Source organism: Dermacentor albipictus, unplaced genomic scaffold (genome assembly GCF_038994185.2).
Source record: "Dermacentor albipictus isolate Rhodes 1998 colony unplaced genomic scaffold, USDA_Dalb.pri_finalv2 scaffold_11, whole genome shotgun sequence".
NCBI lineage: Eukaryota > Metazoa > Arthropoda > Arachnida > Ixodida > Ixodidae > Dermacentor > Dermacentor albipictus.
Window position 1 is genome coordinate 642,965 of NW_027225565.1, and position 27,580 is coordinate 670,544.

Sequence of the window (27,580 nt, forward strand, 5' to 3'; positions counted from 1 at the left end):
GACGAGACGCATGTACCGGCCTTCCCAACACGACCTCGAACGAGTGCAAGCCACCATGCTTCGCAGACTGCAGACCGATTCCATTCTCAGTCGTTCTAGGCTTTATTTAATCACTGGCGGGGATTATGAGCCCGTCCGTACTAAGTGCGACGATGGAGTGTTCGCCACTCGGGCACACGTTCTCTGGTGATGCGAGGGTAACCCTCCCCCGCAATCATCACTGCCAGCTCCCTCCGAGGAGAATTGGAACCAGCTGCTGACAAGAGCAGACAATAAAACGCAACTCGCACTCTTCTCGTGGGCCCAATACGTCGCCCCCACCTGGGAGCCACACTAGGCCTACCTACCCTAACTTCCTACCCTGCAGTGGCAAATAAAGTTGTTTCTCTGTCTCTGGTTTGTGGAAATACCACATGGCCAAGAAAGACTAAACCCCCAGTGCTTGTGTCGTCCATTTCTTCTTTGCCTATGTGCTTATGCTTTGACTATGTACTAAACCCGACCGGTTTAGTGGGCGGCGGGGGTTGCGGGCCGCACCCAAGTTGGGTCGGGAAGCCCGTGAGCCTCCGCAGTTTCGTGAGCCCTCTGGACAGCCCGGAGCTGGGTCTGGTGGTGGTACGCAATAAATTTATTTCCCACAAAGCACTACTTCGCTTATTTGGTTTGCATGGAAACCAACATATTGTTTATATCGCAGTGCGGAAAATCAATATTGAAAATTCTGAAATCGGCATACAAGCTGAGTCACATGAACAGATACTGCCATATCTTCCTCTAAAACCGCGATCAAAGTGCAAAGAAATACTCCTATGATACACTGGAAAACCTCCCTCAATGTAAACAAAAGTCTTCCCATAATTCAATGCAAAAGTTCTTCGATAGATGTAAGCATGTACTCCCATAGTTCTCAGCAAAACCCTTCATTGGATGTTAGCATATTGACACGTGTACTTGCTTATCTTTTCCTGGTGATCGCTTGCCACCGCGTAACAATGTTATCGCACAGCGCAGGACGCGCCTGCATGTATCGGAAGTTTCTGGAATGTTATCGATGGTTCCATCCGCTGTCTGTCACGAACCTTTATGGAACCTTGTGTAATCTGACTGCATGTATGAGCGACGCGAACAGTGTAGAACTTTGTGGAAGACACGTGGGTCCCAGCGATTACTCTGGAACATTCGACGATTGACGTATAAAAGCCGACGCGCCTGAGCCGCTGATCACTTTTTCGACGATCGCCGAGCGTGTTCACCGCTATCGTTGATCTTTGAGTGTAGCCTGCTTTTGAGGGCACAAGTTCGCCCAATAAAACGCTAGTTTCGTTCATCACAGTTTTGCTGCCTTCTTCACCGTCAATGCTACGCGACATCTGGTGGAGGTGCTTTACGTTCATGTACCGGACGCCCCCGACAAGCCGTAATCAAAGCCCGGACCGCAGAGACAGCACCAGCGTCGTCCCGGCACATCGAGCAAGCAGCCGACTACAGCAGCTGCCCCAGGAACACGGACTTCTACCAGAGACGAACAATAAGAGAGCCCCAAGGACAGCCGCAGCGGCCCCAATAGTTATGCAGCAGCCCAGGGAGGCACCGACGTTCCGCGGTTCCACATTCTAGGACCCAGAAAGCTGGCTGAAGATATATGAAAGGGTCGCTCCGTTTAACAGCTGGAACAGCGACGAAAAGCTGCGACATGTCTATTTCGCAATGAAAGACGTGGCCGAGACGTGGTTGGAGAATCGTGAAGCCACCTTAACGACGCAGGACCTGTTCGGAAATGGGTTCCGTCGACCATCGCCGCCGCTACCTCGCCCACCTGTCGGCCAGCGAAACGCCCCGATGAAAACAGATATTTGGCGCGCCCGCGACCACCGCCTACTCTGCTACCACTGCGAGGAAGGCAGACATGTCTACCGCCGGCGCCCATATCGCGAAATTTGACTACCAGGGTTCGCTGTAAACGCTTCGCGCCCGCACCAAGGTGAACGCCCTCGCGATATCGCCTACTACCCCACCGCCACTCCGTGGAACGCAAGACGACCGTCCCGTTCGACGTCACCCGGCCGCTAGGTGACCCCTCAACACCGAACATATACTGAGCCAGCCCGGGGCTGCTCTGCAGACCCAAATCCGGAAAACTAAAAGCAGCAACCGATGGAGGTGCGGTTGCTGTTCGTCGAATTGATGAAGATCCCCTGTAACCGACGAAGACGCCGAAGAGACTATATTGACGACATATCAATGACACGCGGCCGTCCCGACGAAGTCTGTAAGCAAAGAATACGCCGACTAAAGAAGATCTGACAACGCCACGTACCAGCCACAGGTCAACGCGGCGCAGCCGCGATCCGACGCCAAGGCCTAACGGTAATGCAAGACAAAAAACCATCGACCTCGACGTGCTTCTCCACGGCCACGCAGTCACCGGCTTAGTGGACCCAGGCGCCGATTACTCCGTCATGAGTGGACACATCGTCGCCTAGTTCAAGAAAGTTTAGACTGCATGGGAAAGCCCTCAAATTCGGAGGGCTCGAGGGCACCTCATTACGCTGACTGGAATCTGCACGGCAAGAATTACCGTTCATCACAAGACTTGCCCTGCCACCTTCATTATCCTCCAACAGCGTTCAAGAGACGTCATTCCCGGCATGATCTTCCTGAAGCAACACGGTGCAGTTATCGACCTGAAGTCGACATCGATAACGCTGTCGGAAGATAAAGCATTACCGCCGGAGAGCTCTCTTAGACACCACACCTTGAGTGTGCTCGAAGATGAAGTGGGCATCCCACCGCGCTCCAGCATTATTATTTCCGTCGGCACCGAAACACCCGCTGACGTAGAAGGCGCCATCGAAGGAGAACAACGTCTACTACTCGACCGTGAAATTTGTGCCGCAAGACGGATCGCTGGACTGCACGGAGGAAAAACGAAGGTGGTGCTGACAAACTTCAACCAGGATTTCAAGCACGTCAACAAAGGCACGACTGTCGCGTACGTCGAATAAATTGTGGAAACTACCAATGCGTTTCTCCTCTCGGATTAAGTCGCATCTACACTGACGACCATAGTTCCCGAACCAGACTTCGACATAAAACCAAGTCTCCACATGAGTAAGCAGCAAAAACTCAGAAGCGTTCTCCTGCAATAGAAGGAGTGTTTTTCAACGTCATCGAGGATTCGACAAACGCTAGTCGCAGAGCATCGCGTAATAACTGAAGAGTGCGCTCGACCACTCCGCCAGAGCCCTTACCGAGTATCCACGCGAGAACGAGACGCTATTAGGCAACAAGTCGATGAAATGCTGCGCGACCACATCATCCAGCCCTCGAAAAACCCGTGGCCCTCTCCTGTTGTCTTGGTGAAGGAAAAAAGGACCGAACCCTACGTTTCTGCGTTGATTATCGTCGACTGAACAAGATCACGAAGAAGGACATATACCCCCGTGCATGGATAGAAGACGCATTGGATCGGCTCTGCAACGCTAAATATTTCTCATCGATGGACCTCAAGTCTGGCTACTGGCAAATAGAAGTCGACGAGAGATCTCGAAAAGACCGCCGTCATAACGCCGGACGGCCTCTACGAGTTCAAGGTCATGCTATTGGGACTGGGCTCGGCGCCTGCAATGTTCCAGCGCATTATGGACACGGCGTTAGCAGGATTGAAGTGGTAGACGTGTCTTGTTCACTTAGGTGAAGCCGTTGTTTTCGCCCGAAATTTCGACGATCACTTTAGGCGGCTTGCGACAGTATTAGAGGTCACCAAGTCATCAGGACTCACTCTGAAGCCGGAAAAGTGCCGCTTCGCTTACGATGAGCTTCTGCTCCTGGGCCACGTTATCAACAAATCTGGAGTCCGTCCCGACCCGCAGAAGACAACTGCCATCGCAAAGTTCCCGCAACCCATCGACAGGAAGGCAGTGTGTAGATTCCTTGGCATGTGTGCCTACTATAGGCGCTTTGTCATGAATTTTTCGCGCATCGCGGAGCTGCTAACACTTCCAACTAAATGTGATTTGGAATTCAAGTGGGAAACGCCTCTGGCCGACGCATTTTAAGAACTTGATTGGCGCATGGAGTCGCCGCCGGTACTTGCACACTTCGACGAGGACGCCGATACTGAAATCTACACTAACCCCAGTAGCCTGCCTCGGTGCCATACTAGTCCAGAGCAAAGACGCACTTTAACGGGTGATAGCTTATGGTAGCCGGTCGCTGTGAAAAGCGCAAGGCAATTATTCTACAACTGAAAAGGAATGCCTCGCCATCATTTGACCTACAGCAAAATTCCATCCTTACGTACATGGAAGGCGATTCAAAGTCGTCAGCGACCGTCTGGCGTTGTGTTGGCTAACTAACTTAAAGGACCCTTCAGGACTGCTGGCGCGGTGGAGCCTCAGATTGCAATCTACAAGTCCGGACTAAAACACTCTGACGCCGGCTGCCTATCACGGTCCCCCCATCGATCCCCAACCGCAAAACAAAAGAGGACGACGACGCTTTCCTTGGATTAATAAACGCGGAACACCTCACTAAACAGCAACTAGCAGACCCGGAGCTAAAAGGCCTCTTCAAGTATTTTGAAGGGAACAACGACGTTGTCCCTAGGGAATTTAAGCGCGGATTGTCTTTGTTCAAGCTACAAAACAACCTGCTCGTGAAGAAGAACTTCTCACGAGTCCGCGCCAACTACCTTCTCGTTCCGTCAGCGCTGCGTCCAGAACTACTGCACGCCCCACATGACGATCCATCCGCTGGGCACCTCGGATTCTCCAGGACTATGTCGAGGATACAGGAAATGTATTACTGGCGTCGTCTGACCGGCGACGTCGCCCGATACGTCAAAACATGCCGAGACTGTCAGCGATGCACGACACCACCGACAAGGCAAGCAGGATTACTACAGCCGATCGAACCTCTTTGCCGGCCATTTCAGCAGATCGGGATGGATTTGTTCGGACCGTTTCCGATGCCACCATCAGGAAGTAAGTGGATCGTCATGGCGACGGACTATCTCCCACGCTTCGGTGAAACTAAAGCTCTACCGAAAGACAGCGCAGCCGAAGGGGTGAAATTTTTCATCAAGAACATCCTGCTGCGACATGGTGCCCCAGAACTCCTCATCACCGACAGAGGAACGACCTTTACAGCAGAGCTCACCCAAGCCATTCTGCAGTACCTCCAGACAAGCCACAAGAGGGCACCTGCCTACCACCAGCAGACGAATGGTCTCACCGAACGCCTGGAACAAGAACCTCGCCCACATGCAACGATGTACGTCGACGCCGAGCAGAAGACGTGGAACGCGGTCCTGCCGTACGTATCTTTGTTTACAACACGGCGGTGCACGAAGCAACACAGGTCACGCCGTTTAAGCTGGTTCACTGCAGGAACCCGACGGCGACTCTCGACGACATGCCGCTGCACGTCACCGACGAAGCGGATCTTAACGTCACTACCTATCTCCAGCGTGCCGAAGAAGCACGACAGTTCGCCCGCCTGCAGATCAAGAACCAGCAGCGTACCGCCAGCCGACACTACCTCTGACGACGCTACGTCGAATACCAGCTCGGCGACCGTGTTTGAGTTTTGACCCCGATACGCCGACGAGGACTCAGTGAGAAACTATTGCCATACTATTTCAGGCCCTGCAAGGTCATCCGTCGTATTGGCGAACTCGACTGTGAGGTCGTGCCAGACGGCATTTCGCATTCACAACGGTGATGTGCACGATGTGAAGTGGTCAACGTGGTGCGCCTGAAGCCCTTTTACACACGCTGACGAACTTCCTTAATTTTTTCTTTGGTACGGGTGTTTTTGTTTATTAATTTGGCTTACGGCTTCGGGTCGATTGTTTTTAAGTCGGGGGTACTGACACGTGTACTTGTTTTTCTATTCTGTGTGACCGCTTGTCACTGCCTAACAAATGTTATCCTGCAGCGCAGGACGCGCCTGCATGTATCGGAAGTTTATGGAATGTTATCGATTGTTCCATCTGCTGTCTGTCCCCGAACCTTATATAGTCTTATTGCATGTATGCGCGACGCGAATAGCGTAGAACTTTGTGTAAGACACCCGGGTCCCAGTGATTACTCTGGAACATTCGACGACTGATGCATAAAAGCCGACGCACCTGACCCGCTGATCAGATTTTCGACGATCGCCGAGTGTGTTCGCCGCCATCGTTGTTGTTTGTGTCTAGCCTGCTTTTGAGGGCACATGTTCGCCCAATAAAACGCTGGTTTTGTCAATCACAGTTTTGCTGCCTTCTTCATCGTCACTACTACGTGACAATGTACTCCCATAGGTCTCTGCAAAAGCTCCTCGATGGATGTGAAAATATACTATAGGTCCTACGAAAAGCTCCTCGATTGATGTAAACATATGCTCCCATAATTCCTTATAAAAGCTCCCCGATGTATGCAAATATCTGCTACCATAAGTCCACCCAAATCCTCAGTTCATCATATTTGAAAAATAGAGGATTGCGTCAGCGTCTGTAATCCGGACTGAGTGACTGCACGATATCCCCGGTGGACTTTCTATTCTTTCTTTAATCTTTCCGGCCCCATTTCCCTTTCACCAGTGTAGGGTAGCCAACCGGGCTCAGGCCTGGTTAACCTCCCTACCTTTCATTTATCATTTGCTCTCTCTCTCTCTCAGTTCATCTGGGGAGTAAAATCTTTACTCCTCCTAACCGGTGTATATTGACCTGATATCGGGGAATGTGCTAGAGGAGAAGTCATTTACTCCCATCTAGGATCATTTTTGCTCACAGTGTAGAGTCGCGCGGCGCGTTTCTACACTGCCAGAGCAGATGGGCGAGTATCGCCATGTCGCCGCACGAGGGGCACGCCTCGTCGGGGTAGACGTCCGGGTAAATGATGTGTAACGTGCTGGTGTTGAGATAGCTATGTGCCTGTAACAAGCGTAGCGTTAGCGCCTGTGTCCTGTTTAGTTTGTGGTACTGTCCCGTCAAGGCACTCGTCTGTCAATTCGGGAAAGCCATACCGGTGCTCTTTTGTTTCTAATAGTGTATTAATTGATACATTGTGTTGCAGACAAAGCCCCTGTTGCTTTTGCTGTATTTAAGTTGACTTCAAATACTAAACCTCATATATTCCTGTAGGTAGAATGAGTAGCTAGTGGTAGCTACTCATTCCTGAGTGAATAATATTGCGAGAACATTATACGCCCAATTAGCATCGAAACCTGGTCTCACCTTTCGCTTTCCCGTTGAGCCGAAACTGTGGTCACAAATTTCACTGATTCGTCGATAGGGTGATGACGTGATCAAGGACAGTACTGAGAAAAGGACAGAATTTGAAATCGCCATTTGTCGATAGGATGACGACGCCATATTAGTCACGTGATCAAAATGGCGAATCACAGATTGGCGCCAAATTTTAAATTGCAATTATCGAGAGGGTGATGTCACCAAGTTACTCATGTGATCCGGAATGTGCCAATCACGGGAGGGCACGAAATTTGAAATTGCCATTTATCGAGAGGGCGATGATGTAATCTATCACATCACCCCCAATTGATCAATCACAAAACGGCACCACATTTGAAATCACACTTGGTCGAGACAGTGATGACGTCATTATGGTAACGTGATCCCCAACGGACCATCCGGAGGACAGCGCCGAATTTGAAAGTACGATTGGTCGATACGGCGATGACTTCTTCAATCACGTGACCCCCAAGGGACCAAGCAGACGATGGCGCCATATTTCAATTTTTGCATTGTGTGAGAGTGCTGACGTCATGAAGGTCACGTGACCCTCAACAGACCACTCACAAGACAGCGCCAAGCTTTAAATTGTCATTGGTTGAAGGTGATGATATCATCAACGTCACGTGACCTGACCGACCAATCAGAGGACGGAGTCAAATTTGAACTTATTATCTCGTTGAGAAGGTTATGTCATTCCCATGACATGACCTTCAGCTGACCGCACTAATCAGAGAAGAGTGTCATATTTTAGATGGAATATCATATATCATCAGCCTGGCTACGCCCACTCTAGGGCAAAGGCCGCTCCCATACTTCTCATTACCCCAGTCACGAGCTAATTGTGGCCACGTTCTCCCAGCACATTTTCTTAATCTCATCCGCCACCTAACTTTCTGCCGCCATCTGCTACGCTTCCCTTCTCTTTGAATCCAGTCCGTAACCCTTAATAACCATTAGTTAGCTTCCCTCATATAGATGTCTTGCTCATGCCCCCCATTTCTTTTTCTTGATTTCAACTAAGCTGTCGTTCCCTCGCGTTTGTTCCCTCACCCAATCTGCTCTTTTCTTTTCCCTTAACGTTACACCCATCAATCGTCTTTCCATAGATCGTTGCGTCGTCCTCAATTTAACTAGAACCCTTTTTGTAATTCTCCAGGTTTCTGCCCCGTAGGTGAGCACTGGTAAGACGAAGCTGCTGTACACTTTTCTCTTGAAGGATAATGGCAACCTGCTGTTCATGATCTGAGAATGCCTGCCAAACGCACCCCCACCCATTCCTATCCTCCCGATATTTCAGTCTCATGATCCGGATCCGTGGTCACTATCTGCCCTAAGTAGATGTGTTCCCTTACCGCTTCCAGTGCCTCGCTACCTATCGTAAACTGCTGTTCTCTTCCGAGACTGTTAAACATTACTTTAGTTTTCTGCAGATTAATTTTTCGATCCACCCTTCCGCTTTGCCTCTCAAGGTGAGTGAGCATGCAGTGCAATGGTTCCCCTGAGTTTCTAAGCAAGCCAATATCATCAGCGAATCGCAAGTTACTAAGGTATTCTACATTAACTCTTATCCCCAGTTCTTACCAATTTAGGTCTCTGAATACCACCTGTAAACACGCTGTGAATAGCATTGGAGGGATCGTATCTCCCTGCTTGACGCCTTTCTTTATAAGCATTTTGTTGCTTTCTTAACGGAGCAATGGAGCCGCTATGGATGTCTTTCAGTATTTTTGCATATGGCTCGTCTACACCCTGATTCCGTAATGCCTCCATGACTGCTGAGGTTTTGACTGAATCAAACGCTTTCTCGTAATCAATGAAATATATATATAAGGGTTGGTTATATTCCGTACATTTCACTATCACCTGGTTGATAGTGTGAATATCGTATATTGTTGAGAAGCCTTTACAAAATCCTGCCTGGTCCTTTGGTTTACAGAAGTCTAAGGTGTTCCTGATTCTATTTGTGATTACCTGAGTAAATACTTTGTAGGCAACAGACAGTAAGCCGATCGGTCTATATTTTTCAAGTCATTCGCATCCCCTTTCTTATGATTAGGATTATGTTCCGGTTAGATTGATTGATTGATATGATAGATATGATAGGATTAGATTCCGGTACGTTCGACGTCATGAGGCATTGCGCATACAGGGTGGCCAGTTTTTTAGAACAATCTGCCCACCAACCTTCAATAAACCTGCTGTTACCTGATCCTCCCCAGCTGCCTTCCGCCTTTGCATAGCTTTCAATGCTTTCTTTACTTCTTCCGGCGTTACTTGTGGGATAAATTCCTCTAGACTATTCTCTCTTCCATTATCGTCGCGGGTGCCACTGGTACTGTATTAATCTCTATAGAACTCCTCAGGTACTTGAACTATCTCGTCCATATTAGTTATGATATTGCCGTCTTTGTCTCTTAACACATACGTTTGATTGTTTCCTATTCCCAGTTTCTGCTTCCCTGCTTTTAGGCTTCCTCCGTTCCTGAGAGCATGTTCAATTCTATCCATATTATACATTCTTATATCAGCTGTGTTACGCCTGTTGAGTAACTTCGAAAGTTCTGCTATACTCGCGGACAACTTTTCTAAGCTATGAAGCCAAAGCTACGGGGAGCGGAGCTTCTGCACGTGACTGTATTCGTGCGCAACGTATTACGGGCGCGCTCGCCACGGGCTTTGGTTTCGCCCACCTCCTCACTTTAGTCAACGCAGATACAATTCACTCGGCGTGAATCAACGCTAATTCACACCCGATACGCACCGAGTTCTAAACAGCATGCAGCGCAGCCTGCGTCGGAGCTCCGAGGAAGCCATACGGTGCCGGTTAGGACCGGGACGCACAATCGACGTCGGTACGGAGCCGGCGCAGCAGTCAGCTCGCTCCTTTGCGCATTCCGATGGTTGTGATTTCCAGATGGGTTTGTTTGGTTTCAGCGTAGACGTTGCAAACCCTTCTTTTTCTGTGTGTGTGTTTCAACAGTTTTTTCGTTGCTAAACTTGGTCAACAGCATCCCAGGGGAGTTGATTGGCAGGACAGCGTGCGACAAACACTCACCAGAAGACACGGGCGCCATTTTACTTTCGATGAATGGGCAAAACGTGCGACGGTTTCGGGTGTGCAAAAACTCGAAAGAGGAAACTAAAAATAAAATGCCAATAGCTGACTGGTGAGTGTTCCGCATGGTTTCAAAGTATGTGCTGTAAAAAACCAACATATTGTTTTCTATTTCACACGTAAGACAACGTGAAAGAAACTGCGGGACTACTTCCGGCAGCGGTGAAAGAGGCGCGCTTAATTTCCTTAGCCTTGGCTTCATAGCCAAGAAAAGTTGTCCACGAGTATAGTTCTATTCTAGCTGCTGGGGTAGATGCAGCTGCACTGGGGATCTGGCGATGAGGTTCTCCAAGCTGCGGATCGTAGCGCTGTGAAAATGTGTCATTGCAATATGGAAGACCACTTCCAGTACTAATTAATAATGACTTTAAGTACCCATAAATTAATTTATGAATACTTAACACCCTTTATGTAAACAGGCTAGAACTCACATCTGTACTCCCCTCGCAACTACTGAGTTTTATCCACGGCACCAGACTCTTCAAATCACCTCACTGTGATAAACAGAATTCCACCTCTATACTTGTGTTACCTTTTAGAGACTACTTTTGCTATATGACACATCACAGTTGAATTGGAAGGTTAGTGCATTATTACAATTTTCTAATTAGCATTTAATTCATTCCAGTAAGGTGCCTGGTGGTGGTCTCGTGCGGACGATGCCCTCTCGGTGAGCGCATATTTCCCCTCATCCTTTAAGAGGTTCAATACTTACAAGCATTTGTCTCGCAAACCATATTTATTTCAAGGGAATTTTCCATGTCTCAATAATTTCTCTCATCATATTCGAGTGCTGATTGCCGTGTTATAGTTTGTTATCGAAGCTTTCCGTCATGTCTAAATATTTTAAGGCAGTTTTCCTAGTCTCTAAAGCCGCTCGAATTCGCTGTTCTTCTCGGGCGGTCATTTTTCCAAGAAAGTATGCCTTCCAACCACTCGGACTATCGACTATCGCAGACAACATCAGTCCCTTTTCACGTAAGTATGAGGCTCGGAGCAAGAGCTGTGGCGTTTGAAAGTAATCTGGGGCCTGACGAACCAACCGACTGAGCTATCTTTCCGTGCAACATCCAAGGGTCACGAGTTCAAATCACCTTTTATGTTCCTTTTTTCCCCTTTTTTATTTTTTCCTTTCCTTTTTAATGTCTTTTCCTTTACTTTATCACTGTACGGGAGCCCTCCTAAAAAAATTATATATTTCCTCAAATATGTATGGATACACATGTGCAGGTCATAAATACCAGGTTCTCTAGCCGAGTGCCATCGGTGCGGTATAACCGAGCTCAGATTGGTCCACCTTGATTGATCAAATAGGGCACCACTGTAGGTTAAATGAGGCGTACAACTCCTGCAGGACCCGCCATCGTTCCTCATTGGCTATGGTGTTAGACTGCTGAGCACGAGGTCGCGGGATCGGATCCCGGCCACGGCGGCCGCATTTCGATGGGGGCGAAATGCGAAAACACCCGTGTGCTTGGAATTAAGTGCACGTTAAAGAACCCCAGGTGGTCGAAATTTCCGGAGTCTTCCACTACGGCGTGCCTCATAATCAGAAAGTGGTTTTGTCACGTAAAACCCCATAATTTAATTTTTTAATTTAACTACTGCGGGGACGGTAGAGTATCCGCTTCCCGTGCAAGAGGACCGTGGTTCAAATCCCGGTGCCGCGCAATTCTCCACTGGAAAATACAAAAAACCGTGTGTTGAGAAAATTGCACAAACAGGCCTGGAGTGCGGCCTGATCCCGATGACCAAAACCAGTAACGCACTCTCTCATCAGAGCAGGATTGGCCACCCTGGTGCAGTAACTGGCCACAACCTCCTATATGAATACAACAATCAAACCCCGGCCCTCAGTCCCCAGCAGCCGCGAAGCAACTGACCACGGCGGTGGTCAGATCTGTGACGCTGCAGAGGGTGCTAAGAATACCTGGCTCCGGACAGGCCGCCATTGGAATCTGAACCTGGCAACGTTTAACGTTAGAACGTTATCTAGTGAGGCGAGTCTAGCAGTGTTGTTGGAAGAATTAGAGGGCAGCAAATGGGATATAATAGGTCTCAGTGAAGTTAGGAGGACAGAAGAAGCATAGACAGATCTAAAAAGGTGGGACGTCCTGTGCTACCGGGGCTTAGCGGAGAGACGAGAACTAGGAGCAGGACTCCTGATTAATAAGGAAATAGCTGGTAACATACAGGAATTCTATAGCATTAACGAGAGGGTGGCAGGTGTTGTTGTGAAACTTAATAAGAGGTACAAATTGAAGGTGGTACAAGTCTATGCCCCTACATGCAGTCATGATGACCAGGAAGTTGAAAGCTTTTATGAAGACGTGGAATCGGCGATGGGTAAAGTCAAAACAAAATACACTATACTGATGGGTGACTTCAATGCCAGGGTAGGCAAGAAGCAGGCTGGAGACAAGTCAGTGGGGCAATATGGCATAGGCCCTACACTCTAAGAAAAAAGAGAGTAAAAAGTGAGTCACAGCAACTTGACTCTCATTTTTCTTACGAAGACCCATTTTCGCGCGGGTAGAGTCACAAAACAAGAGTCAACATTTGTGTGTGGGTCGTTTGACTCTTAATAGGACGCGAAGAGTCGTCGTGCAAGATTGCGACTCCTCTGATATTCGAGATGAGTCTGGCGAGAGAAAGATTAAAATGCAGGAGAAGAAATACCTGATAACGTCTTCTGTTTTAGGCAGGCCCTCGGGTTCCTGTCCTGGTTGTAATCAGTTCAGTTCAGTTTCATTCCTTAAAGGCCCCCATTTCAGGGGGTGTTACATAAGGGGTGGGATTACATTTGTAGTGAGGAAAACAAACAGCGATGGTGATTTAACATTGAAGGTGATCTGTTACGCGTTGCACGTTAAAGAACCCCAGGTGGTCAAAATTTCCGCAGTCCTCCACTACGGCGTGCCTCATAATCAGAAAGTGGTTTTGGCACGTAAAACCCCAAATATTATTATTATTATCTGTTACGCGTTCTTGAAAAGCAGGTGTTGAAGCGATGGCGACGATGTCATGGGGTAGGCCGTTGCAGTCCGTGGCTGCTCGAAGAAATAACAAGGCTGAAAGCGTAGTAGTACGTGATAGTGGGCGGGCAACTTGAAGGGGATGACTGGTGCGGTGAGATATGCGTGATGCGGCGGCGATATACGGTGCTTGATTGAGAGGAGAATAAAAGAATTTGTGATAAAGGGTGAGGCTAGCAATGCGACGACGAAAAGAGAGGGGTGACAGTCCGGATGTAGCTTTCAAGGATGAAAGACTGACGTCATATGAGTATGAGGAATGAATGAATCGGGCAGCACGATTCTGCACAGCTTTCAATGCGGTGATTAGATATGCTTGAAGTGGGCTCCAGATGGGGCATGGATATTCTAATTTGGGTCTTATAAGTGATTTATACGCGAGCAATTTAACATGTGGTGGGGCAAGACGAAGGTGACGTTTTAGAAAACCGAGTGTTTTGTTTGATGCTGAAATGATGTTACCGACATGTTACCGACATGCGGTGTATCATTCTTTCGTCAAGCTTGTCATGTTCTGCAATTACATCGAACTCTAAATATCGATTTTCCTTGAACATGTTTGTTGATATATCACACGCTTAAGCGATAGCTGGCTTCCTATGCTAAGGAAGACCCGGATTTGTCACAATGGATTCTGACCACAAGTAAATCTAAAAAATATAGCATTGGCTACCAAAGAGAGCACAGCAACGAGATAACAAGTTCAGTAGGCGCACTCAACAGTGTCGATTGTAAATGTAATTGCGCTACGTAAAGTTAAATTTTGAGGATTTAGGTTCCAAAATCAAGATCTTGTTATGAGGCGCACGGTAATTGAAAACTGCAGATTTATTTTCAGCAGCTCGGGTTATTTACCGTGCACGGAATGCACAATACACGCGCGTTTTCGCATTCTGCCCCCATTGGAATGCGACTGCTGCGGTTGTGATTGGACCCGTGACCTCGAGCTCAGCAGCGCAACACCAAAGCCACTGGGCTACCGCAGTGCGTTGTGTTCCGCGACCAGAAACAAACACTAGCGTACGCAGCACTGCTTTTCAAGTTTCAAGTTTCAAGTTTTATTGCTTCATTCATAGGTGGTACATATATGCAGTAGAAGTTATACAGAAAGAGGTCCCACAGTTATAAACTGCAGCGGGACCTCTTGTTCTTAGTTACATAATAATACATAAATAAAAAGGCGTCAGTTGCGGTTACAAACAAAGAATGAATTACACAATTTCTACAGTGTTAAAGTAATATAACCTATGGCAACACATCACAACAAAAAATAAATTACATCAATAAGCAACATAAACATGCTTCAAAGAAATAGATACAGTTTACAGGGTATTAATATAAGCTCTCAGTGAACGTTGGTATGATGATAATGTAGGTGAGGATTTCACGTGAGTAGGTAAATTATTCCACATTTTCACACTAGCAAAACCAACAGTTAGTTTGCCATAGTTGCTGCGCGATTTTGGAAGTAAAAGGTTATTTTGTAAAGAGAACCTGGTAGTGTTAGGATTAGCAAGACTATTCCTGCCAATGACATAATGTAATTGTGGGTTATGAAGAAGGCGGTAAATAACGATGCTGTGATTGTACCAGATAATTTTATTTATTGTCAGGATACGTAACTCAGTGAAGATGGGGGTAACATGAGCGTTATAAGGAGCTGAAGCGATGATACGGACAGCGTTATTTTGGATGTGCTGCAAGGGAGCTATATGACAGCGATATGTAAGACCCCAAGAACTGATGCAGTAATTTAAGTGGCTATAAATGAAGGCATAATACAGTGTCAGGAGAGTGTGCTTTTGAAAGTACTGTCTGGCCTTTAAAAGCACTCTGATTCCATAGGCAGCTTTCTTTTTTATGAAGTTGACATGCAAATTAAATTTTAGAAAGGAGTCTAATTGAACACCTAAAAATGAGCACTCATTAGATGGAAATATTGGGTGAGAAGCTATGTACAGTGGTAGAAGGTTATGTCGAGGTTTACTGTGTGAACTAAAAACCACAAACTTTGTTTTCTGAGGGTTAATTAGCAATTTATTTTTTTTGCACCAACTACTGACATTATTTAGTTCATCATTTAAAAGCTCAGTTAGCGTAAAGATGTCGTTATGTGAGGCGTAAATAGTGGTGTCGTCCGCGTACAAAAGACATTCTGTAGAAGTTAGGCAGTTTGGGAAATCATTAATGAAGATTAGAAATAAGAGGGGACCGAGTATGGACCCCTGTGGAACGCCAGTGTTAATTATTTTTGTGTCAGACAGCACTCCTGAAATGCAAACCTGTTGCTGTCTGTCGTATAGATAGCTGCGCAGTAGTTCCAAAGATGGACCTGTTATTCCATATGCGCAGAGTTTAGTAAAGAGAATGTTGTGGTTAATGGAATCGAATGCTTTCGAGTAGTCAATAAATACAGATCCTACGAATCTGCCCCCATCAATTTCCGCTTTGATCTTGTCAGTGAGGGTGATTAAAGCTAGGTTAGTAGAATATCCAGCACGAAAACCAAACTGTCTTGGTGTTAATAATTGGAACTTATCCAAGTAATTAGATAGGCGCTGTACTAATAGTTTTTCTATTACTTTACTGAAGCACGGCAAGATGGATATGGGCCTGTAGTTTGCTAGTAAGGTGACGTCTCCTTTTTTGTGCACAGGAATTATTTTTGACTTTTTCAAGTCACTAGGAGAAATGGCAGTTTTAAAGATTAAATTGACAACGTGACTGCAAGCTTCACATATGCTGTCAACAATTTCTTTGATATGATACGAGCATATGGAATCTAAACCAGGACTGCAATTTTTAAGATTCATAATTGTTGCTCGAACTTCACTGGGTGTAGTTGGGAAGAGATAAAATGATTGTTGTGTCAAGCGTGGCATGTGAGTGTCATTACCCCCAGGGATATCAGGCACAGTACCAAAAAAGTTGCTGAATGCGCATGCAATATCTTCAGGGTTTGTAAGTGTGCAGTCTTTTTCTTGTATTTTCGTTATTCTATTCCTAGTAGTATTCTTATTCAGAAACGCATTAAGTATCTGCCATTGTTTCCGGGAATCGTTCCCGGTTTCATTTATTACATTTTCATAGTAAGTTTTCTTTGCTTGTTTTAGTAGATTTGTCAGTAAGGCGCAAAACTTCTTGTACCGAAACTTAAGAGATTGGTTAAATGGTTTTTTTTTGCATTTACGATACAGATTTTCTTTCCTGCGCATGCTCTTCAACAATCCTGGTGAAAGCCAAGGGTTTGATGGGGAGGCAAAATGTTTACGGCACTTAACTATTGTTGTTGCTGAGGATATACAAGTTTTAATTGTGCCAGATAACTCAGTATAAGAGGCTTCAGCGTCATTGAATGATGTTACGCGCGACCAATCTGAACTGTTAACTAGCTCTATGAAATGTTCTTTGTCAAACCTGGGTTTAGTGTACAGAGTTTCAATGGCGTGATTAAGACGTGGAAAACAGAGCACAATCGGAAAGTGGTCGGTTATGTTGCTTCGTACGATAAAAGCCTTAGGGGGATAAATCAGGTTTGTTAGTGCATGATCGATGAGAGTAGTCGAGTTAGACATGCACCTAGTGGGTAGTTGTAACAATGACTCGATACCGTATCCATGACAGATGCTAATGTATTCTCTGTTGTAAGCGCAGTTCTCATCCAGAAGATTGATGTTTATGTCTCCCATGATAACCATGTTCTTGTTTTCATTCGAGACAGTGTGAAAAATTTTATCTAGAGCGCAGCAAAACGTGTTTATATTAGAGCTGGGTGATCGGTAGATGCAGCCAAATACAGTGCTTTTTTCACCGGTACTGAAACATGAATTATTGATTTCGATCCATACTGCTTCGCAATCGGGCATACTAAGATTTAAATCTAGCCGGCGTTTATACTCTATATCTTGTGAAATAAAGATTGCGGAACCGCCGTGATGGGATGACACGCGATGACAATATTCCGGAGTGTATGATGGAAATGAAAACAAATTCTTATCGCTATCGCTTAACCATGTCTCTGTTACACAAACCAGTGAAAACGAAATATTGATCGATGATAACAGCAGGTGAAACTCGTCATAGTGTTTTTTTAGACTTCTTGCATTGAAATGGATAGCCCCCAGAAATTTAAAAACAAAAATGTAGCAGTTTCCCCCCCAATGCTGCATGAACCACTGCACGAACAACTGCACGAACCAAGGTTCGTAGCTTCATCGCCTGAATAAACTGCAGTAAACAATCGCTTACTCCGTAAATTAGCAAGCACGGGGTCACGCGCGCACGTGCAAACATGAACAGATTTCACTCAATGACCGCGAACGCTCGCTGCCACAGCGTCCGCGTGATGAAGGGCGCGAACAGAGCGGACAGAACGCTTCTGCTGCCTCGTCCTTCAAAGCGTCCCCGAAACTTGAAATGGCGATATAGAAGCGCTTTTCCCCTCTCCCCCCCCTCCCCACTTTGCTCCCATCGGGAATTATCTCCAAGACAGAGCGAGAGTGGCGCCAGACCGGGCTAGAGCAACGGCCAGAGGAGAAGCGTGCTAAACCAGCGCCTCCTTTCCCCGGCTTGCGCGCGTTTTCTCACGTGACCACCTATAGATACTTGGGGCACCCATCCAGGCACTATGGGGAACCAGCGCTAGCCAGGAGGCGCCACGACAGCTTTAGTGTGCAACTAAAATATGCTGACACCGTCCGGTAGGGAGTCTAATAAGATGGCACACCATATTTAACGATAACAGACGCGCGCCTGCATCAACATTTGCTTAGCCCGATGCGCTGAGTCATGCCATGCGCGTTGCGTTGAGCGCATGCGCAGCTACGTCCTAGCTCGTCGGTTTCCTGTCATGGAAGGAGCAGTGAAATGCGTGTCTCGAGCAGATCGGCGAATTTGCTGACGCGAAATCGCAGCGTGTGCTACTGAAAACTGTGTCCACCGCTCGCTAGGCTGTGTGTTACGGCGCTGCTGCTGGCAGGCGAAGCTTCAGAGCTGGTTGCCCATACATCTCGGCTCGCCCTCGTACACTTCCTTTAACGCGCACAGCTAACGGCGCAGGATAGGATCTTATCGCGCTTTATACGTAAGCTCACGGCAACACCGACAGACATATTTCGGCGGTTGTGTCCATATAATTGCTATCGAAAAACTCGCAATACATAGAAAATTTTACTAAGGACCAACCACGCTGCTGCCATGTCGTGATAGAGCGGTGAACGATAGTTCTAGAAAATGTGTTGCTAAATCTCCGCCAAATGACTATACGCTCGCATTTGGTGAGAGCGGCACACATTCGCAAGAACTTGTGGAGGAAATACCGGAGTTCTGGCAGCTTCAGGTGCACTAGATCATTCAGTAACATGGGCGGCTTTGTAGTTCTACCTTACATCAGAGCAAACTGCACTCGACAGAAATCAAGGGCAGCCGCACCGTTATAGCTAAGCAAATTAAGGACAATTACGCCGCGTCTTCAGACTTCGAGCACGCTCCGACAGCCCAGCGATAGATATTTAAAACACAACCACACTCGGACGAGAAAATTTTGCTTCTGCCAAGTGAACGTAGCGGGTATTTCAAGACCCGTGTTAAATTCATGGCTGTTTCATTCGTAAACATTACTTAAGTGACGTAAAATTATCAGTGAGCAAAACAGTTTTTATTTCAACGCAAGGAAACAAAACCGAAACTAGCGCAACTGTTTTGCCCAGTTGTGCAGATACAAAATGATCCAAAGCCGAAGCCGTCAATAGCATGACGCCATCTTGAACTTGTGCTGCATCACGCGCGAGTACGTTGTCGTTGAGTGGTTCTGAAATCGCTGCGTTAAGGGCGACTGCAACCAAGCGTTGTGGCAAGTTACGGTGGGAGCTTCTGTCCGTGCTGTGTGATTGCGACGAGGGGACTGCCGCCAGCAGCAGCGTATCGCCGATAAGCGCCCGAAGTGCTGCGGTTTGCACTGCATCTTTCATTGTGATATGGGAGATCGCAACGGACAGAGACGACCAGATGCATACGAACGACTACCAGCGGGGAGTGACCTGTGCCATATTTCTCTTAACGTCTCAGGTAAGCATATCAGCTTTTGTTCCGAGTTTACAAACGGCGCCTACTCGGCCCTTCCTGTACGGCTACATTTTGCGCCATGTTTCTCTTGGCAGTTCACAGACGTTTCTTAGGCATGCGTGCGCGTATGTATGCGGAAATACTACTGGCAGACGGAAGCCTCAGGATAAACACCGTTCTTAACGACTCTAGTGACGAGTGGCCTGTCGCATCGAAAAATCCGTATAATATCAAGTACTGCGTAACTTGAAGTGTATATACAATACTAGCACCAGTGTGACTTTCGCGTGGCGAAGACAGGTAATCGAAAGGGCAGCTTGTGCATTCTGAAGATTTACTAGCGCTTTAGGTATATTGCCGCGAATAATAAAAGCGCTACAACGCTGTATGGCAGTGTCAGGCGATGTGGCAGCACAGATATTTTAAGAGCGGTTAAGCGGCTGCATGCACAAGCGAACAGACACGGCGCTTTCAAAGCGCTGAAAGAGAACAAACTTTTTGTGCATTTGGCTGTAAGTAGAAAACACATTAGCTCACAATCTAAGCCTATATATAATGTATTATTTTTACGTAATCTTTATTTTCACGGTTGTAAAAATTTAAAAGCATGAATATGCTGCAACATTTATATAGTAAATCCTACTACGCTTACAAAACCTGGCTGTGTTATGTGGTAAAATTGTACTATTACTACTGGATTTGTTATATTGAGTCCGGTGGTTTATGAAAAAAAGGTCCTTTTATGTGTAGTTTTATGTTAGTGCGTATATTTGTCCAGCAGAAATGAGTTGATTGCAAAGTTGTACCTTCCAGTGAGCTGCATATGAACCCAAGTTTATCGTGTCTTGGCTATTGTAATGTGCATACAGCAATTTTAAGTATATACAGCTGTAGTTGGCTTAGTCGCTGCAACATATTTTGTAAAAGTAGAAGGCCATTTATTATTTAGCTGCTTCCATGCAGAAATACATTTTTTCTTGTAGCAAGAAACGCTGACAGTATTGAATGAAATGAAGTGTGTTGTATTTTTCTACTAACTTAAAGGAAATTTCGTCTGCCGTGTATCGGAGATTAGTTTACCTTCTTGTACTAAACAATGCATTATGTCCTCGGCTACTGCTGTTGTCCTGTATATTTTTATAATTTTGAAATGTATTTTATTTTAGGTATTCAAGAAATGGCAACAGCCAGAAGTCACCATCTTACCAGCACGTTATGGGTGAGACAAATCGTAGCAGGCACTTTTGCATATCTCATTAGCATATGATGCTATTTGTTGTAATTTTTGTGTCCACTTTCCTGTCTTTATGCATTTTACTATTATTGTGCAAAGGGTAACAGTTTTACATTGAGACAGAGTAATCACCCAAAGGGGGGATATAGCAGGAGGAGACAACACACACAAGCCTCCTTTGTCCGTATCTTTATGTTGCGCAGTTACTCTGTCGTTATCTACCAACAAGCCCAAGTTCCTCATCAGCTACATTTACTAATGATCCGTTATTACAGTTTCATTGACATAACATTGAAAGTACAGAGGTACACAGGAGGACAAGAGACTTGAACTGATGAAGAGCCGTAGAACAAGGACCGCTGGAGCCAATATTTCGACAAAGAGAAGGAGATTTTTCTTCTCAAAACGTTGGCTCCAATGAATTTTCTTGTTCTATCACTATTTACTGTTGAAAGAAAGCATTATTCCTCTTGCTGAAGTATTATGCATTATGGCATAAAAATTAGCAGGGTGAAATATGAGGAATGTCAAAATTCTTGTATATTCCAGCGCTAAAGCGAAAGCCAGGAAAACAAGATGTAGAGAACCACATTGTTATTTTTCACTGCCCAGTTTAGCCAGCTTTATTCCGAGCTTGCACTTTGTTGCATTAACGACCACTGGAATTCGTTAATTGAATTAGCTTGGTGATTTACTTATATTAAGAGATTTTGAACTTGTATTAATGCAGCTTAACATAATGCATGTAAAAATAATTTACAATGACATATTTAGGTGGCAGGCTTGCAGTTGTCTAGCAGATCACTTGATGGTATGAGCTCAGGTTTCAACCGAGCTTCCATGCACAAACCGGTTACACATTTTTTGTTTCATTGTTTGGATTTTCATAAACATAAGTACCGTTTCTTTTTTGTTGGGCTTCTAGTTGTGTCGTAGGACCTAACTGTTTACCTTTATTTGTATTGGTAGCCATGTTACACAGACAGCTCAGTTTTATTGTAAATCATGTCATGGTAGGACTAAGAACATTTGTGCAAATTTGTTGCAGGTACACTCTGGCGGCTCCTACCCCTGTGTCCTCCCACCACCCTGTCCTGACTACATCCACTAGGTAGTTGGGAGCCTTTGGCGGCTTCTGCCACTGCATCCTGCCGCCACCATGTCCCGACTATGTCCACTAGGGAGTTGGCAGCCTTAGTGATGATGCCAGCAGGCTGACAGCGGACAGAAAGATTCAGGTAAATACCTGTAATTAAGTGACGTCTTTTTGAGTGAAATGGCTTGTCACTCAGCAATGAAAGACGTAACTTCGAAGTAGTTTAGACTCCCTGCTATCTGTGCAGGGATGCTCAAGTCCATGCATTTTGTCTTAGCCGCCAAGAGGCTATGTGTATTAGACGAAATGCGATGTAAATTTTCAAACTGCAAGAGACCACTTGCACAATTTTTTTTTGCTTAACACAAAAACTACTTTGATAAAGCTTTACCAATTTAAAAAGAATACAATGTACGCTCATACATGGTATTTGGCATAAATTTACTAGCGCTGCCTCAATGGTAAGCAGGCCGATAAACGTACACCAAAACTGTCTTCTTTTCCAAGTTCATCCTCCTCTCTGCACTGCTGCATAATGTATCTTTCTGATACCATTCTTGCACACAGCACAAGTCCTAAACACGTGGATTGCATAAATTTGCAGCTTTTGCTGTAGGTCACTTTTGTGAAAATAAAGTTAATAAGCCATTTTGTCCATTTTTAATCAGCCATAATAAACTGAGCAGTGGCTAATAAGCAGTCAAGTTTTTGGTGTAAGGCCTCTCTTCGTTGTTAAAAATTTGGCCCTCTTAATGAAATAACCTAATTTCTGGCTGGCAGTTTATGATGCATACTTTGGTGCATTACACGAAATTTGACATAATGTTTATGGCAGTAAAAATTTTTTGCTTCAAGTATTGTGTGAAATTGAGATTTTTTCTATAATGAAAGGCCCTCAGTTTTCAAGAAGAAATTCCAAGTGGTTGTGTGCCAGGTTGGAACAGCTGGCATGGAATAGCCTACTTACACAAATAGGGAGGGTCATGTACACTTGACTTTATGTTAAGATACTATTATTGATCCACAAAAGACAAATTGAAGGATTCCATCATATAAGCAGCTCTTCACATTCATTTCCACTTTTGCACATTTATATACCTTGAGTCTGGTGACTTGTGTCTGTTTTCATCATCTGCTATGTGCAGATGGTAAACTTCAGATTTGCCCTATGGTACAGAATATTTTGGTGCTAATATATGAAACTGTGTTTTTCAGGTTGCCTCGAAATTTTACCCAAGCCATGCCGCACACTCGGGCCAGGCCTCTTGCGAACGACGTATAACCAGGCTCAACGCATCAGGGTCGAGGGAGTCCGGAGATCAAGGCAACCTGCTGTGCAACCAGCGTGCAACCTTTGGTGACCCCTCTACATGTGCTACCTATTTCACAGCTGTGCCTCACCTACCATCTATCCAAACAGCATCACCGGCTGTGATCACTTATCGAACCATGGATGAATGTTGGGGTGGAGTGATTTGAACAGACATTCTATTTGTCTCTTCAAACTCTTTGTAAATATTTCTGTTATAATTCATATGTGTCTTTAGTATCTAGTTTTTAATAGTTCCTTTCTCTTAGAATTCTCACCATCAGCCCCTGCTATTCTAATGTATACCTGCCTTTAAGCCCAGTTTCTCGTAGTTCTTTCGTACTTGTGGATGTAATTGATAGGTTATTAATTCTTGTTGTACGGAAGGCTAAAATACGAACTTACGGCATTTTTTCTTCCTTTGATAATCTACAGCACTGCAATGTGTTCAAAAAATGTAACATAACACGGGCTCTGGGGCAGGATAAATTTAAGAGCAATATAGAGTACTTATTTCAAGCACCCATTATTTATTAAAAACTCAAGGATATAGGAGCACAAGAAAGAAACTATTGAACTAGAGAAACATTGGTTCCCCTCATAAGTCTGGTAATAATGTGACTTCTTTCACTGCAAAGATACTGGTACTCGCATACAAGGTTTGAGACATGAAAGCTATGATACCCTTGGCATTTCTCAGTGCTTATTTGCCACACTGACGAATGTCAAAGGCAGCATAGGTTTCATGCACACATTGGTTGTATTACACCTTTTGAGTATTGCATTTCTCAAACACACGGGTTTGCAGCAGTGCTTTAAATAGCAGATGTATTTCCTAATTTTCAGAATTTGTTAGTGCAAGAGTAACGCTACAGATCATGTAAAAATAATTTTACAGACTATATGTCCATGGATGCATGTTTCTTCTGATGACGTAGCAGTGCCATGTGTTCGGGGGATGAATGTCTATTTCAGACTTAAATATTGGCTTCCAGGCCTGGGTTAGTCTCCTACACTGAGTATTCTAGGTCAAAGCCCGGTTACTAGAGGAAAGTGAATAAAACTAGGAATTATAAACATCAAAAGATCTTGTTCGGGACACTAATGTAACAATCAACAAGGTTCTTTGTGCATTCATTTCCAGATTTGCGAGATTATATTTTGACTGGTTTCATTAATGCGAGAACAAATATTTGTTTATTCTCATGCTAGAGTTGTCTGCCCCCATTCGCATACAACCCCTTTACAGGCTAAAAATTAAGTGTATTAATAGGCTGTTTTTCGGTTTTGCGCCCTCAATGTTAAGGGATGCAAACGGTGACATACAACAGAATGCAGAAAAATGTCTAAGGAATGCAAGCAGGGCATGGGACTTTTTAGACAGATGCATGTGTGTGCTATTTATAAAACTCCCTATGGTATGCCTCAAGGAGTTTTGTAACCCTTTGGTAGAAACACTGACACCCACTTATTAAGGGGAAATGCTCCTCGAAACAACTTTTTTAATTTGTACTAGAAATTTGAATGTACTGCTATTCATAGGCAGTTTTATGTAGATTTGAATTGTCATTGGTTTTTGTGTAGCTGGTGTTTAGTTATGTCCTACATAGTGGCAATATATTTTTATGGGCACTTGTGTGTAAAAGTTTCGCAAATGGTTTCATGCTGTATCTTATTTAGCTAGGTGTATACCGCAAAGTGGCGATACCTATCCAAACAGCTTGTACAATTACTGGAATTATGCAAAAAATATTAGGCCACTTTAAATAATTTTTAGATTGCAATTTCAATTAGATACTGGTATTCTGCTTATCTTGAAGAGTATGTATGCCAAATTTAATTTGTATAGGACAATTATAAAGCACGAGGTTATTCTCATGCTATTGTGAGAAAAAATTATTGAAGTATTCTCAATAATTGTAGTAGCAGGCCTGCCTGCCTGCCTACTAATCTTGCATACTTCTAGTAACTTTACGTGCTGTTTGAATAGATATCGGCACCTGGCAGTCTACAGGGAGCTGAGTTAGCTGCAGCACACTGCTTTTTTGTGAAAATTGAATACACAAGAAAGTGCCCGCAAATATCACTATGTATTTTGCCGTTGTATAGGACATAACTCACGAAGCAGCTAAACAAAAACTAATGGAATATATGAAATCTGCATGAAGAACTCTACAATTGGCTCTCTTTTGAAACCTCTAGTACAAATAATAAAAATATTTCGAGTAATATTCAATCAGCAAAACGTTCCCCTTGCTACAGTGACCTACAACATAGCGACGCAAAGCTTAAGGCAAGTCCTCTTGTCGAAGCGAATATGGGCTGTCTTCCCAAGGGCTTCTGTTAAAGACGGTGAATTTTCCTGCATTTACCAGAAGTGCAATACTAAAATGTTTGTGAATGTGCGATTGGTATTGGCACACTAACAGAAAAAAAGACAGTTCTGTGAAATGTAGACTTGAGACGTGACTTTGTTGGACATTTAAATTTTGACTCCATATATTTGTGTTTTGTACTGAGTGTTTCACCGGTGACTGCCACTAATTATTGAACATAACTGCTTCATGACAGTGCGACAATTTTCACTAACATAAATTTTAGCTGTGGCAGGCATTAGAATTACAGTACTCAATAACGTCTACTTTGTAAGAACTCAGACTAGCACCAGTTCTGAGATACATATACCCAAAAAGTAATGATCAAATAGATTTCTTTTCCACACAGAATTGCCCTACAAGGATTACAGAAGGCTTTTTGGCAAAGTAATATCCGAAAGAGCAAAGCATGTTCCACCAAGTATGGTGACAAATATTTCAGAGCTGCCAGTCTCAGGACTCCTACAAACTAACAATACCTTCAGCACTGACTAGCTTCAATAATGGGATGTCATTGTTTTGCTAAAATTAATGAAACTTCAATTATTGTGATCTTGTTTAAGAAGACATATGTAATTAACATGCAGTTCTAATCTCTGTCACTTTTGTAAATATTTCCCAATTATTTTTTCAGGCTACAATTTTTGGTTGTAATGGTATTCATTGCAGAAAAAGCTAGTACATGGCATTTAATAAAGAAGGTACTGGTCATTGCAGATTTTCTGTCTTCAGCATTTGTTCTGTTCCACAGCTGTTTCTTGAAATCTGAAATGATGTACCCATCACTTTGTTAGCGATCAACAGGGAAATCTGTCAGTATGTTTTGTTTAAAATGGAGCTGATCAACCCAATAGCTAGGCTATTTGCTAATTATAAATTACAATGATAATAGTACAGGACCATAAGAACAGACTGATGCTGAATAACAGCTGTGCCCAGCTACATCCACGCAGCTTTGCCACACAATGTGCATGTGTTCAGAAGAGCCAAATGCCCCAGAGAGAAAGCAACAGTAACTAATTGTTCGTCATCTTGTACAAGCAGATTATGCGCTAGATGTAAATCATGCTCAGTAAATACATAAGTCAGTCATGTGAGGTGTCTCACTTTTGGTTGCAAGTTGGAACTTATTGCAATCTTGGTTGTTTTTATTTTGTTTCCTTTGTGAGCATGAGTGACTTAGTTGCCTTGGCACATATTATCAAAACTGTTTCTTCATCACTGGGAATCACAAAATTTCAATTACACATAAAATTTCCAGTTACTGATATGGTAGACTTCGAAGTTAATTCTCTTATCTACCAAGTAGTTTTATCATTCATTGAAACATATCCATGCAATGCACAATGGGACCCCAAATTATAAATATCTGTTCTTGCTTTCTACCCTGCTCTACAACATTATGAAGATACAAAGCAAAACTATAAGTTTACAATTGTCCCCCATAACCTGAGTTTCGCTTAGAATTCGAAAAACAAAATTGACATCCTGCTATAGTGTGAGAGTTGCTTTGGGTACCAAGTGAACTGCGTAGCACCTGTGCTAGAGTACACAACAAAGCAGAAAATCGCACCAGATTGCAATGGCAGTGGTAAGTTAAGAACAGAAAGTTAAGAACAGATGTTTTATTTCACGCACCATTAATGTGGCTTATCATCTGCTCCTGTTTTGTGGGAACGCATACATTGGGAAGACAATTTTTTGCACCAATCTTACCTTAGTGGGACACTTGAGAAAGGTAGAAATCAAGAGCAGGTATTCACACTTTGTTGCCCACAGTGTATTTATTATCTGAATGTGTTTCACTCTACAAAAGACCACTGTGGTAGATAATCGTAAAGACCAAGACAAAAGAATTAAAAGAAGTATGTGTCAGTCATCCTTCCATGATCTCCCGTGTTTATAGAAACACTTCTTTCTGCATATGTGCGAAAGTGTAGGGAAGCATTACATAACTCAGTCATGCTTTCCAAGTTAAAAATCGGAATAAGGACGATCACAAGAACATTGTATGAGTGATTTGTAAATGTGGCATCTAATGGAACTTATTTACGTATGTGCTGAGGGTACATTACAGCCAGTGCATAATCTGTCTGCTCTTACAGGATAGCTT

The 27,580-nt window shown here is 44.5% G+C and overlaps 1 long non-coding RNA gene across 1 annotated transcript; it reads left to right on the forward strand.

Moving 5' to 3' along the window:
- Positions 1-19,152: 19,152 nt before the first annotated feature.
- Positions 19,153-23,868, forward strand: LOC139051341 (uncharacterized). Its single transcript, XR_011509343.1, has 4 exons — positions 19,153-19,456; positions 20,620-20,672; positions 21,736-21,925; positions 22,999-23,868. It is a non-coding gene; the product is annotated as an uncharacterized lncRNA (long non-coding RNA).
- Positions 23,869-27,580: the final 3,712 nt, after the last annotated feature.